The following is a 14,633-nucleotide window of genomic DNA, read 5'->3' on the forward strand; positions in this document are numbered from 1 at the left end:
AAGTACCAAAACACCTTCAAAGTTTTGGGCTTCTTTTTGGCTGCTGGCCAACACAAGAACAATTGTCTGGATAAGGATGTGAACGTCTTTGAAACTCACGGGGTTCTGTGCACAGAAACAGCGTGGCTGAGCTCACCCCGCCCGCAACCCCCCAACCCTGGATCCTTGGCCTCAAATCTCAAGTGGATTCAAAGCACCATCTACTTCTTTGCATCTAGGCTTGCCTTATGCTGGGCAAACTGCCTTGGGGGGGGGTGAGAGAAGCCACGGGTCTGGCAGCATCCTTCCGAGTCCGGCTCCTCAGATGGGGAAGGATAAGCTATTCCATGATAAACCCACCCAAATCCTTGTGGCTTAGCCCCATGGTGTTCTGACTCAGTCTACTTGCGGGCCGGCAAGGGAGAGCCGCTATCTGGTCACTTGGAGACTTGGAGTACAACATTTTAAGATACCTTCGCTCATGTCTTCTGAGAGCTCCATACAGGCAGATGAGGGTTGGGGCAGATCTCTTCCTCAGTCTCAGATAACATGGGCTTCAATGAATGCCACGTCTCCTCACGGATGCTTCCAATGGCTTGGCTTGTCTATCTGTACAACTGATCATTGTACTGTACTGTACTTGCTTGACAATGCTATAGCAGGTTAAGACTGGACTTGTCTGGACTGCATTGGGTCTGATAATGACCTTGTGAATTTATATAGTCCCCTTATTTTCCAAGAGCCCTTAGATTTATCACCCCACTTCTTCAGTCTGCCAGTATCTGAGAACCACTTTCTTTCTGGAGAAGTCAGACACAGCTAAACTCACACCTCAACTCCACCCTTACAGATGCGGCTGGCCCATCCTCTTGGTGGTCACGTGAGAGTGGCAGCAGCTGGACTGAACTGTTATGTGTCTGCTAAATCCTCCTCCTTTTTTCCCCCTCATCATCCATCCAGACTCCCCCATCAGGTGCCTTGTGCACCTGTGTGCCTTGTGTGACACCCACCCATCTTTCCACAGTCACTGTACCCACCTGAGATCTTACGGAGTCCAAGGTTCTAGTTTTAATGATGTAGTGACAATTCTGTTGGCTCCTGTCACACATTCGATGGCTGGATCCTATGTGGAACACATCGGGTTCCAGAGGGGGTGGGGAGAACGGAGTGTATCTGTGAAATTCCCAGAAAAGACTTTTTGAAAAGCTCTTTAAAATGTGTTAGAACTGTCAAAAGTAAGAGATGTGGCATTTTAAATTGTTAAATACAAATCACAGCTCTGTTTGGTATGCAACAACATAAATTTGCAATATTTTTTTTTAAACAAAAGAAGTACAAATAGAAAGAAGTTGAACAGGGTGATTTGTATACATGCCTATTTCTTACTCTCTGCTGAGCTACCAATAAAATGGCAGAAAAAGGAAATTCAAGTGGTATAAATCTGTAGTTATGAGAGAATAGAAGCAAAGATGACAAGAGAGGAGAAAGGTCACGTGATTGGGAGTGTGGGACCATGGGTGCTAGGGACAGTGGGAACGTTCTCTCTACCTCAAGGGAACCGATAAGAACCTGACATCTCTTCACCTAGAGGCAGAGGGTTCAGGATGAGAGGCCCTGGTGCCTCCAAGGCCAGGTCTGAAGTAGACAGGCAGACCCCAAGCGTGTACAAAGAGCAGGCAAACTCTGGACATCTTCTTTGCTGCTCATGGGAGAAGAGTGTAGAAACTGTACCAGGGAGGGCCTCATAAGGACACTCAAAACTGAGCACAGGGGACTCCGAGGATGACACTGAAGACAGAGGGATCCAGTCAAAGCCCACAGCAGATTGGGATGACCAGCCCCTCTCCTTGGCCAGATCTCATAAGAGTGTCGACAGCCTAGCTGTCAGAGCTCTTATGGTTTTGTGGTCCTAAATATTTTCACTTCCTGTATAGGTATATTCTGGGACAGAGAATAAGAGAAGAAACAAAACTGTCAGCAAAACAACAAATAACAGCAACAACAAAAGAAAGGAAAAGAGGGAAGGGAAGAGAAGGAAGTTATGGGCTCAATAAATGGTGAGACCTAAACTCAGCTAACTGGGAGAGGAGAGAAGGGGGCCCCGGGAGAACGAAGGAGAATGAAAGAGCAAATATTGGTGAGAGGGAATTACTGAAGAGTCATTAATATAGATACATTTTACATAATTTCCATAACTTCAGGACATGAGCTGTAGATAGAAAGTCCTGGGAAGATGCTCAGTGTCATGGGTGAATTACCTGTATAATGGCTAAAGTATTGGAGATGGTATGAGGATAAGAGGGAGGGAGGGAGAGAGGGAGGGAGGGAGGGAGAGAGGGAGGGAGGGAGGGAGGGAAGGAGGGAGGGAGAGTCATATATAAATAAGTGGGAACCAAAATAGCATCAGACTTAACAATATAACCCAGAATGCCGGCAGACAAGGTTCAATACTTCAAAATCGTAAGGGAACTTATTACCCAATAGAATTCTTCACATGACCAAACTGTCAAGAATAAAACAATTGCCTCTTGGCCATCCCCCTGATTTTTTAGAGGAGGATGTAAAAAAAAAAAAATAGATACTAAACAAACAAACAAATAGGAGATGGAGGAGCCAGAAAGCTGGTGACAGGTGGACACTGGTTGACGGCTGTGCAGGGGAGCAAGGAAGAAGTTTTGTGGTCCAGGAGGCAGGTAGCAGGATCATGGAGAAACAGCCAGAGAAATAGTGACACTTAGAGATTTGTCTCATATGTTGGACTCTAATGAGAATTGTTTACATCTGGGGGTGTGCTTAGTTTGAGTTAATTATTGGCACCCAGAAAAACCAAACAAACAACTCTCCTCACCACCAAAAACAAAAAAACCCCAACCAAATGAAAAGGTAAGGCAATTTCAACTTCAGCAAAAAATGAAAGACACAAGAAAATAAATGTAATTATAAAATGCTATTTGTCTCAATCATGAGCAACATGCACATGATCCAAAAGAAATGGCACACCCAAGCATTTTTGATGTGATGATGTTGAGAGGAAAGTGTGTGTGTGTGTGTGTGTGTGTGTGTGTGTGTGTGTGTGTGTGTGTACGCACATGTTAGAGGCAGGAATGGGGAGCAGATCCAACCACCTTTGTAGGTAGAAGCTGATATGTTATGGCTTAAAATAGACTTAGCTTTTAAGCGTCTTACTTATGGAAGATGCAAACACTAACAAGGAAATGTTCAAGAGTTGGATTCGTTTCACTCTGAGGTGCTGGACTGGAGTGTGGGCAGGACAAGGCAGTGCAACAGGCAAAGCGGGATTTTAAAAAATATTTCTTTTATTTTTTGAGATTATATTTACATCACTTCCTCCTCCCCTTTTCTCCCTCCAAACCCTTATGTATACTTGTCTGCTTTCAAATTCAGGGGCGCGTCTTTTTCAGTAATTGTTGTTACGTACCAAACAGCTGCAAACAAGTTACAGTAAGCAGGCTGATCAAACTGTATTTGGATATTAGAGTGTGGCGGTTTGAGTAGGAACAGCCCCCATAGACTGTGTTTGAATGCTTGGCTCATAAGGGTGGCACTATGAGGAGGTGTGGCCTTATTGGAGTAGGTGTGGCCTTGTTGGAGGAAGTGCGTCACAGTGGAGGCGGGCCTTGAGGTCTCATATAGGCTCAAGTCTGGTCAGCGTGACACGGCTTCCTTCTGCTGCCTGTGGATCAAGATGTAGAACTCTCAGCTCCTTCTCCAACACCGTGTCTGCCTGCGTGCTGCTGCCGTGCTTCCCGCCATGGTGATAATGGACTAAACATCTGAAATTGTAAGCCAGTTACAATGCTTTCCTTGGTAAGAGTTGCTGTGACCGTGCTGTCTCTTCTCTTACTCAAACCTTAACTAAGACATAGAGCTAGAATTTTTTGATGTCAGAAACTTACACAATGTGGGGCCATTCAAGAAAGATAATTACAGAAACATAGCTAGGGACAAGGCTCTGGAGGGCTTTGTCCAATCAGAGGCCAGACACCAATGCCATAGTCTAGGAGGCCCTGGGTCATAGGCAACTCCAAGGCATTATTCTCTGCTCACCAGCATGTGTTAACATCCCATGTGTTACCGCATCCATATATTTAAGAAGGAAACAGTGAGTGCGCTGCTGAAACGCAGCTGACATAGCATTTCAATGACCCTTTTTGGTTGCACGTCTGCTATGGGAACAAAATGGTTTGGCCTTGTGCATCTCTGGTCCTTCTTTGGTGGATGCTGTGGCCTGGAATGTGAAATGTTTCTACATATGGGTGGTACTGTTTGAGAGTTTGTGGAACTTTTACCAGGTGTGTGTGTGGGGGACCTCGATGGAGTAAGTGGGTGCCTGGAAGGTGCCTTGGGGTGATATAGCCAGTCTCACTTCTGGCCCTCTGCCTCTGCTTTTCTGCTCTGCTAGATGTAGGCAAGCAGCCCCACATACCTGGTACCACATCTGGGAGCCATTCCTGCCACCATGACTTCCTCTCTAAGATGCTAGACTGCATCCTCAAGGTGTGAGGCAAAGTAAGCCATTTCCCCTTTAAGTTGCTTCTCATTGGGAATTTGGTCACAGAAAAGAGAAAAGTAACGACTTCAAAAACACATAGTTGGGGTTCCCCCCCGCCCCCCACTCTAAGAGGGCTGCAGTGAATTTTCTTGTTTTTGACTGCTTAAGCAGGAGTCCCAGTAATCACAAAGTTAAAACAAACATCCTTGACAGCCCCTTTGTTGCCCCGCCTCTGCTCTCAAGGATCAGTCATCTGAGGCAGCTCCCCACAGCTCCAGGAACCTCAGCTTGTACCCATGAAATGGAAGCTGTGGGTTCAGGGGACAGCTTAGTGAGCGTGTTAGATGCCCCCATGCCAGGTGGCTGAGCTCACACTGGAATCAAGGGCCAGAATGGGAGACACCGGAGATGGAGGCTGATCTTGATGAGGTGGAGCCTCTCCTAAAGAGCTACAGCTGGCCTTACCGCGATTGCGCCAAGGCACCTGCCCAGAAGGCTTACACAGAAAGCTCGGCCAGAGATGGCTCATCTTGGGCTTGATGTTCAAAGTATCCCAACCACATGCACTCGAGCCACGTGAGCACCATGGTGCTCTGTGCACTGAGCACTGGACAAGGCCCTGCAGAGGAGGGACCCCACAGTGACCATTGGAGGGATTTCAAATGAGTAACACCTGCCCTTGCCCTCAAGAGTCCATGATGGGCCCCAGGCTTGAGAGGTCCAGCACAGTCTCCTAGCTGCCCTCACCTTTCCCGCTTGTTACGTGGGCCTTCAGTACGCCACAGTCTATTTTTCAAGTTGGGAGGGCAAACGTACATTGGACATGATCCTGTGCCTTCTGGGAGGCCCCTTTATTGGTGGGGAACATGGAAAAAGAAAGGATGAGACTTAAGTTGCTCTTGCTTCTGGGAAAGCTCTGGGCCCTCTGTAAACACAAGGCACATGGTCTAGATCCAGAGCTCTTGGAGTGGCATTCTGGGCTGGTGAATAAAGCTATCACACCTGGGGAGTTTCTTGTAGACTGGGATTTGGTCCTTTTTTTTTTTGCTGTAGATTTATTAAGTTTACACACATACAAAAAAAAATCAAAAGTACAGATGTTCTGTTATTATCAGTCAGCATTGGTGATCAAATAACCCTGACCTTGCTGTCATTGCAGTTTCCCCCTCCCTGTGGTTTGTTGATGTACACTGCTCTGAGATCTGGGGTGTCTAACTAACTCCCACTACATCATGGAGGGCCAGCCTGGGCTCCTTCTGGGAAAACTTCGAGGGCACCCAGGCTGAGTGAATTCTTCTCTCTCAGCCCCAACAATTCCAGGAGCCCCTCTATCAGTTTCCAGACTGCACAGGAAATAAGGTGGCTGTTTCCCCACCAGACCATAGCTAATAGAAGTCAGGAGATGTTTTGTCGAATATAACAGTACCTGGTCCAGAATCTGGCATACATCAGGTACTCAGTGGGTGCTGCCTACACCAAATGGGTCACGTGCTCTCCCCATCCAGCTGGCTGGGTTAGTGGAAGGGTGGGGTGAGGGAACAGGTGGGTGGGTACAGACTTGGAAGCTTAGAGGCTTCCCACAGGTGTGAGTCACTTCCAGATTCATGGCCTCTGAGACAGATGGGGCCATGAGCCCCTGAGACAGGTGTCAGTTTTGTGCCAGTTTTCTTCAGTTAGTTTGTGCCTGCATAGTTGTTGAAAGACAGCCAGCAGAGGGGAGGGGCTCGTGGAGATCTCCACCTCCCTGAACATAAACACACAACATATAGTATCTGGGCCCAAAAGACTTCTCTTCACATCATGGTTTCATGTGCTCCTAGAAGCAACCCCAATTAAACTCATTGGCTCAGCAAGCTAGATTAATTGTTCTTTTGGTCTGATGCTGATGTCCTATCTGTACTAAATAGACATTTATTCATCTCCCCAGGAAAAAAAAATCCACACACCAGACTGCTTGATATCACCTGCCTAGAAGTTCATTCCTGCTCCTCCAGCTGTTTGACATTCCTCCCCCACCCCTCCTCCGCATCTTAAAACATTGAATAGTTGTGAAAAAAATACGATCTGGTTTGGGGCCCAGGAACCTATAAATATTTTTTTTTTAAAACGACTAGTTGTAGACTTGATTAGACTAAAATATTTACAAAGTTTAATATCAATCAAAGTCACTCTGTTTCTTTCTTTCTTTCTTTCTTTCTTTTTTTTTTTTTTACAGAAGGGGGCTCAGGTCCAAGCATGCAAATAACACAGTTTAAAAATGGCAAGAGAATTGGAATAGACAATTACCCAAAGAAGATGTAAAAATGGCCAGTAGCTGCACGAACTGATGCTCGGCACAGCCAGTTAGTAGGAAAACAAAACAAAACAAAACAAAAAAAGCTCACACTGAAGCACATCACCCCACTGACATACTTATAACCAACTAGATAACAAGCTTTGGCAAGGATGTATAGGCGCTGGCAACCTTTACACACTGCTGGTGCGAATGTAAAATGGTACAGCCGCTTTGGAAAACAGTCTAGCAGTTACTCAGAATGTTAAACATAAGAGTTACATAAGACCCAGAAATTCCATTTCTAAGTATACACCTGCGAGAGGCAAAAACATATGGCCACACAAAAACTTGTCTTAGAGTGTCTGGAGTTGCATTGCTCATAACAGATGAATAGTGGAGATATCCTATGTGTTTATCGGATGATGAACAACTGCATATGGTATATCCACACCGTGGAATGAATATTATTTAGCCATGGAAGGAGTGAAGCCCCGGGAGGTTAAATGAGCCAGTCCCAAAAGACCACGTAGCACATTATTCTATTTATATAAAATGTTCACTAGACAACTTTACAGACACGAAGTAGATTAGTAGCTGGCTGACGGGAGAAGGGAGGAGGAGCCGCTGCTTATGGGCAAAGTTTATTTCTAGGTTAGAAATTGTGGTTTTGTTATGCTTGTTTGAATTATGTGAAACCTCACTTTAATTTACACTGTGGCAGGCGAGTTGTGTGGTGTGGGCATTCTCTGGATCTGCTGCTCTCTAGCACTTGAAGTTTGAGTTACGTCTGAGCAAATTTGGCGCCTTCTGTCACTTTGGATTGCGCAGGGAAGTAAGCCCAGTGCTAAGTACCAGGAAGCCTGTTCACACACAGATTTATCAGATCATAGGCAGATAAACCATAGACAGGCAAACAGTTCCAACATCTGTGCACCATTATCAACCTGCCTCTGTGTGTGTGTGTGTGTGTGTGTGTGTGTGTGTGTGTGTGAGAGAGAGAGAGAGAGAGAGAGAGTGTGTATGTGTGTGTGTGTGTGTGTGTGTGTGTGTGTGTGTGTGTGTGAGAGAGAGAGAGAGAGAGAGAGAGAGAGAGAGAGAGAGAGAGAGAGAGAGAGTGTGAGAGTGTGTGTATGTTGTAGGGGGGCATGGAAGGAGTTGGAAAGAGGGGTGGAGGAAGGGAGGGACAGGGAGAGAGAGAGAGGGAGGGAGAGAGAAAGGGGAAAGTAGAAGAACAATATGATCTGCATTTTAATTCCAGCTGTGCTGGTTCCTGGCCATCGTGGTGCTGGATTCTGGAACTCTGATCCCTGCTATGAAAGAAGGGGTGGGACATGAAGACCTAGAGATAGCTGCAGCCTTCGAGAGAGGGCAAGGCCGACTAAGACTGCAGTGCTAGGCTCTGACACAGGTTTGCGAGGCTCTGCTCCCCCTTCCTCCTTGTGGGCTGGGTTGTTTTCGGTTCTGGGGCCACCTCGTCCTATAGCAACAGTGACCGTCCTGTCCCCACGTCACAATTCTAGCTGTGTCAGTGGCTGTGTGTGCTAGAGTGGAGAATAATAGTCAGGGATTGTTTTCCCCCTTTGATTCCCAATCCCAAGGTTTCTCAGTTTCCTTATGGGCCAAAGAAGAAAAGGCAGAACAGGGTGCTAGAGTAGATGGAGGAGGAGGAGGAGGAGGAGGAGGAGGAGGAAAATGGGCAGAGGAAGGAGGAGGGGATGAGAAGGGGGAGCCATGGTGGTTTTGGCTGCATGAGATATGACAGGGGTCCTAGAATTGGCCTCAGCTTCTGACTATGGGTTTGCAGAAGGTGGAGGCAGCTCCAGGCATAGGCTGGGCGCATCATTTGGTCACTCTTGGAGTCATTTGGGTGAGAGGTGTCATTATAGCCACTACTTTGGAATCCTGTGTGGCAGCAGGGACTTTTCTTCTTGGAATGTAGCATCCTGTCTGTGGGTTTCTTTGTGTTCAGAAACATCCTGTCCCCAGAGGCCTTATAGTCTAGTGATGTCAGCATCACAGCAGTTACCCTGTGTTCACAACAGTCAGTGATACAACTCCTTACATATCTCCCACTCTGCAGATAGGGATACAGAGCCATTGGGACACTTGCAGAAGCTCCCCAGGGTCCAACTGTATTTGCATGTGGGGGTCCCATTTTCTCCATTCCCCACCCCCCGCTGTTGTACAGCTCAGTGACTATCTAGATGTCTCCTCCTCTGTACTGCCCTCTCATCCTTGGCAAGCCTTCTAATGCATGAAGGTCCTCGGCAGTGTTTGCTGATATTGGAGATTTGATCAGCAGAAGCAGCAGTGGGGAATCCTACCCTCACCCCTGGCACCGAGGCAGCTGGAAAACTAGCATCTCACCAATACCACAGTCCCAAGCACTCCTCAGAGACAGTGTCTTCCCGACCACCTGATACCCCCTTGGAAATGGCTGTGGTCACTGGCCAGATTTCATGCACGCCCAGTCTCCGTGACCACATCCCTGTGGTATCCATAATGGAGTCTCTGTCAAAATGCTTGTTAAGGCTAATTTTAAAAAAGTCCCACTTAGCATAAAAGTGATGCCAGGAACGCAGGCTATAAAGAAAGATGACAAATGATCACTTCCTTTTCCAATTCCATCCCAGGCCTGGAGTTTCAAGGCTTGTGCAGAGTCTATTCTTGGACATCTGAGACAGAAGCTTCTCTCTCTTTCTCTCATGCCAATCATAATGTAATCCAATCAGCCTGCCTTGGGTGTCTAGGATAGTACACAAGTCAACGGGGATAGAGCGGCTTGTCATTATGGAGACAAAGGTAGGGTATAACAGTAGAACTATATCTATTTTTTTTTACTTTATTAATTTATTCTTGTTACATCTCAATGGTTATCCCATCCCTTGTCTCCTCCCATTCTTCCCTCCCTCCCATTTTCCCCTTATTCCCCTCCCCTATGACTGTTACTGAGGGGGATTACCTCCCCTGTATATGTTCATAGGGTATCAAGTCTCTTCTTGGTAACCTGCTGTCCTTCCTCTGAGTGCCACCAGGTCTCCCCCTCCAGGGGACATGGTCAAAATTGAGGCACCAGAGTATGTGAGAAAGTAATATCCCACTCTCCACTCTACTGTGGAGAGTGTTCTGTCCATTGTCTAGATCTGGGTAGGGGTTTAAGGTTTACCGCCTGTATTGTCCTTGGCTGGTGCCTTAGTTTGAGCGGGACAGTAGAACTATATCTAAGTAAACGAAATCAGAGTCTTCTTGAACCCCACTTTCCCACAGTGCTTTGGGGGCCCTATGGTGTGCTTGAGAAGACCCTCAGGGGATGTGTTATAAAGAGCTTGAATCATAGCAGTGAGTGTCTTGTAGCACTCGCTGCTGTTTTAAGCAGAATACTACATATTTATACACTTTCATGCGTGTAATCACTCTATTCAATCTGCACTATTACCATCTCCATGTCATAATGAGGAAACAGGCTCTCCGATTAAGTGGGAGTGAGATTCAAATCTCAGGCAGTCAGACTCCAATTGTGAGCTCTTAGCCCTGCATTCACTGTGCCTTAAAGGCATGTTGTCATAGAAAGAGCTCGGCCCTGCTTGTCTGCCCACTCTTGGGCATGGAGTGACAGGGCATGAAGGCCCTGGCCAGGAGCTAGTGCTCTGGACTTCCCACACTCCAGGCTCCTGAGACAAACTGACTCCTATTGCTCCCTCCCGTCAGCACTCTAAGGTGTTCCATCAGGCCAGCACAGCATACGTGAAGAGCTCTTGTTCTGATCCGCTCCAGCTCTGTGAGAACAGAACCCTCTTTGTTCTCTCTGTGCCCCTGACCTGCAAGCCAGGACTGGCCCCACACAGGAGTTCAGGTCACTGAACTGTGGTATTGACATAAGATGGGAAGTCATGGAGAGGACAGCTCAGGTTGGGAAGCCATATGGAAAAAAAAAAGTGTTATCAGGGGACAGGAATCTGCGGAGGACCTGAAGGCCTCTGGGGACACTGGGCCAGAAAGACAGACTTGAAAGGCCTTGGATACCAGATAGGAATATAAATCTGTGGTTTCTCTATGGTTTGAGAGGTTGTGGGGACATTGACAGAGCCAGCGAATGCAGACAGGAGCCATTGAAAGATTTCTGCTGGCTCTGATGGGACGTTAGAGAGACTGCAGGCAGGGGGCTCTGAGGGAGGACCAGAAAAGCAGCTTCTGGACACCCCCCATGCTCTGAGTCAGGTGGAGACCCCAATGGGTGCTGAGGAAGCCCCTCCTCTTAATCAAACTCTCTCTTCCCTAGGGGTTCTGTTCAAAGTCCTCCCCACCCCCCATTGGATAGCACCAGCCCCAAGCAGCATTTCTCTTTACTTGTTATCTTTTCCATCACAAAGACTGAGCCTACAAGCCTTTACCTCCCCCACCCCCTGGCTGCAGTATCAAACGTTATTTTCCTCCTGTGCAAGGAACCCAGGCTTTCCCATCCTGCAGGCTAGGGAGAGGAGAATTGCTCCTGCTCAGCAGAATTGATGCGAATGCCAGCTCCGATTTGAAAACAGCCCTGTCTTTGGGAAGCCGAGTTTCTCCCTCATAAGCTTTTTTTTTTTTTTCAGTTCCCAAGTTGAATAATCATTTATAAGAATAATAAAATCGTTTTCTCCATTTGACAACATATGTTTCCCAACAGAGCTGGTCTTGAAACAGGCACCCATCCTTGGGACTCTGTTTTGCTAACGAACCCTGTCCCTTAGCATCGCAGAACTGCTGGGGTCACTTAAGAGCAGATGCCCACAGCACATCTTCAGCTTGCATCTTGAGACCCAGCAGGTGGAGGCGGGGCTTCTTGTGGACTTTCCCATCTTTCCCCACTGTTGTCTAAGCAATATTACTTAACCTGAACATTCCCTTTTCCCCTTCATATGTGCTACCTGTTTCTAGACTGTAGCTGTTAATTTTGTGAGGAGTTGGGCTAAGAGATACCTAGCCAATTGGCAAATATTATTCTGTACATGTCAGTGAGGGTGTTTCCAGAAGAGGGTGGCACTTGGGGTGATGGGGGTTGAGATTATGTAGGCCAGGCTAGCCTTGAACTCTTACAGATGTGTTTCATCTCCTCCATTGAGCTTGGCATTTGAATGGGTAGACTGAATGATGGCACCTCTTCCTTACCAATGAAGGTGAACATGACCCAGTGCCCAAGGCCAGATTAGACCAGAAAGGCAGAGAAGGGCATATTCTTCTTTGCTCTTCTAGAGCTTGGACTTCCATCACCTCTGGCCATCAGAGCCCTTGAGTCTCAGGCCTGGGGGTTCTGAGGTATCCACAATCCATCCTGTTGCCCAGACTCCAGCCTTTTAGATATGGACTGAGCCATAGCACTGAATCCCAGAGCTCTCATTTGCAGATGGTGCATGGGAAGGTCCCTTGGCCTCCATGATGATGTGATCCAGTTCCAAGGGTAAACCCCACCTACCTCCTGTTGTGTCTGCTTTTCTAGAGAACCCTGACTAATTCATAGACCCCAAGATTGTCCTTATTTACTGATGTTCTCAGTTGAGCCTTCACTGGAGCCATCTGAGTTCGTTTTGGTAGATTCTCTGATCTCTCCCTTGAATTCTGATTGGTAAGTTCTTTCTTAGCTAAGCCTAGGAAAGAGGAGGGCATTCCGTGTTTATACGTGTGTGTGTGTGTGTGTGTGTGTGTGTGTGTGTGTATGTGTATGTATATTGTGTGAGTGTGTGTGTATGTGTGTGAGTATGTGTGTATGTATGTGAGTGTGTGTATGTGTGTGTGTGTTATGAAATGGGGTAGGGGTGGATTGTAAGTCGCCAACTCTGGCTCTACTATTTACTGACTTATGTAAGTAAAGTAAGCTTGCTGAGACTCGACGTTTGTATGTGTAAAATGAGAATTACAGCAACTCAGTTATTGCTATATTAAAAATAATTTGTATAAAATGGTTTGCATAGTGCCTGCCATGTAAGCAAGCCCCCAGTTGATGGTATCTGTCATTATCATTGCTTCCTCTGCTTCTTTGTACCATCATTTCTTATATCCCTATAGTTATTACTGGTCTGAAGAGATATCAAATGTTCATGGTGAACTCACTGAGCCTAGTAGGTCAATCAACAAGTATAATCTGAATCGTATTCATATTTATACCAATGCAATCATAAAATCTATTTTTTTAAAATGGAGAAAGTGGCCCATGGAATCCGAAGTGCCTAGAGGTGCCCCACCATGTTATTATAGTCAAGACTTGGTTCAGTACACCTTAGTCAACAGAATCATCTTTGGGGTGACTAGTCATAGCGCAATGATGTCCCCAGGGCAGGAATTTGATAGAGCTTCGGTCTAGTGTAGGCCCAGCAGGAGCTTAGGAACTGGGACCTGTTCTTCCAAGACAGAGAGATCCTCCTGTCCTACCTAGCATACCAAGATATGTCACGTGACTAAAGGTTCCTTAAATTTTCACACCTAAGAAATGTGAACATTAAAGAGCTGGAAGAATAAAATCCAACAGAAAGAAAGAGACGCCATTTGGCAAACAGACACTAGACATGAACAATGTGAGACATAGAAACCGACCTTTCCTTGGGTAAGAGTCAGTAGTTCTACCAAGGTTGTATCAGAATTCTCAAGAGCCCTTGACAAGAAAATCCTGGGAGTGACAGCTTGACTCCTGGAATTGCTTCCAGCTACTTAATTCCAAAAGTAGAAGCCATCTCTTAAAACCCTCCCCACCATGCCGCTCTCGTTCCCACAGAGCGGAAGGGAAAGGAGTTTTAAGACAACATGGCCTAGGTCCATCCATGGGCCCCTTTCACAGGACACAGACTGTAAAAACTGGGAAGTCCTGGCATGCTGATGGGTCTGAAGAAGTGACATCGTGGATTTAGAGGTACACTCGCACACATGCTTAGAAGTCTTGGAAGGATTTCACTATTACTCAAGAAGGACGTTGACATGGAACCTTCTTTCCATTTGAAGATATCTGGGTGGCTCTTCTGCTACTCCTGGCAATAATGCTAGAAAGTAATATTTGCAGAACACTTGCTGCGCACTAGAAGCTTCTGTACACACCTACCCTTGAGTAACTTGGTACAACTGCCGATCAGAAGAAGAAGGCACCAAATCTCATTATAGATGGCTGTGAGCCACCATGTGGGTGTTGAGAACTGAGCTCAGGACCTTTGGAAGAGCAGGCAGTGCTCTTAACCTCTGAGCCATCTCTCCAGCCTGTGACTTTGTTATATTTGTTTATTTAGTATGCATACCTGTGTTTACACACAGTGCCATGGCACCTGTGGAGTTCAGAGGGCAACTTGTGGGAAGAGCTTCCCGCTTCTTATTTTGCAGATTCTGGGATTGAACTCAGGTTCAACTTGATGGCACGTGTCTTTATCCACTGATTCATCTCAGTGGCCCTCTCATACCAACTTTGTGGCTATGCTAATTTCAATCTTTGGAGGTGACCTATGAGAAGATCTCGTTGTACATGCTTTATTATTTCATTAGTTATTTCAAACTGTTACATTATTATTAAACAGAACTGGCACAGAAACAACTGAGTGGCTAACGTCCACCAAATCCTTACTACCTGTCAGGTACCTTGCATGGATGACCTTTGGCAAAAGTACTTTTAGCATTTATGCTTTACTGAGGAGCAGAATGTAGTGAAATCATTCGCCAAAGGTCAAATGTATTAAGCAGTGAAGTCCAGCATTGTGAGTCCAGCAACATTATCCAGGGCCTCTGCTGTGTGTCTGCTATTCTTGCTGGTTGCCTTTCTTTCTCTGTTTATGACAAACTCCTGATTTGTATTCCAGTAGCAGCAGTAGCAGCAGCAGCAGCAGCAGCAGCAGCAGCAGCAGCAGCAGCAGCAGCAGC

The 14,633-nt window shown here is 46.4% G+C and overlaps 1 long non-coding RNA gene across 2 annotated transcripts in view; it reads left to right on the top strand.

Annotated features, from left to right (window-relative positions):
* Positions 1-3,660: 3,660 nt before the first annotated feature.
* LOC311580315 overlaps positions 3,661-14,633 on the top strand; it is a 41,975-nt gene continuing 31,002 nt past the window's right edge. For both annotated transcript variants that reach the window (XR_014773420.1, XR_014773421.1), the window contains exon 1: positions 3,661-3,781. This is a non-coding gene — a long non-coding RNA (uncharacterized lncRNA). The remainder of the gene's footprint in view (positions 3,782-14,633) is intronic.

This window comes from Acomys minous (genome assembly GCF_964271855.1).
Source record: "Acomys minous genome assembly, chromosome: 13".
Classification (NCBI taxonomy): domain Eukaryota; kingdom Metazoa; phylum Chordata; class Mammalia; order Rodentia; family Muridae; genus Acomys; species Acomys minous.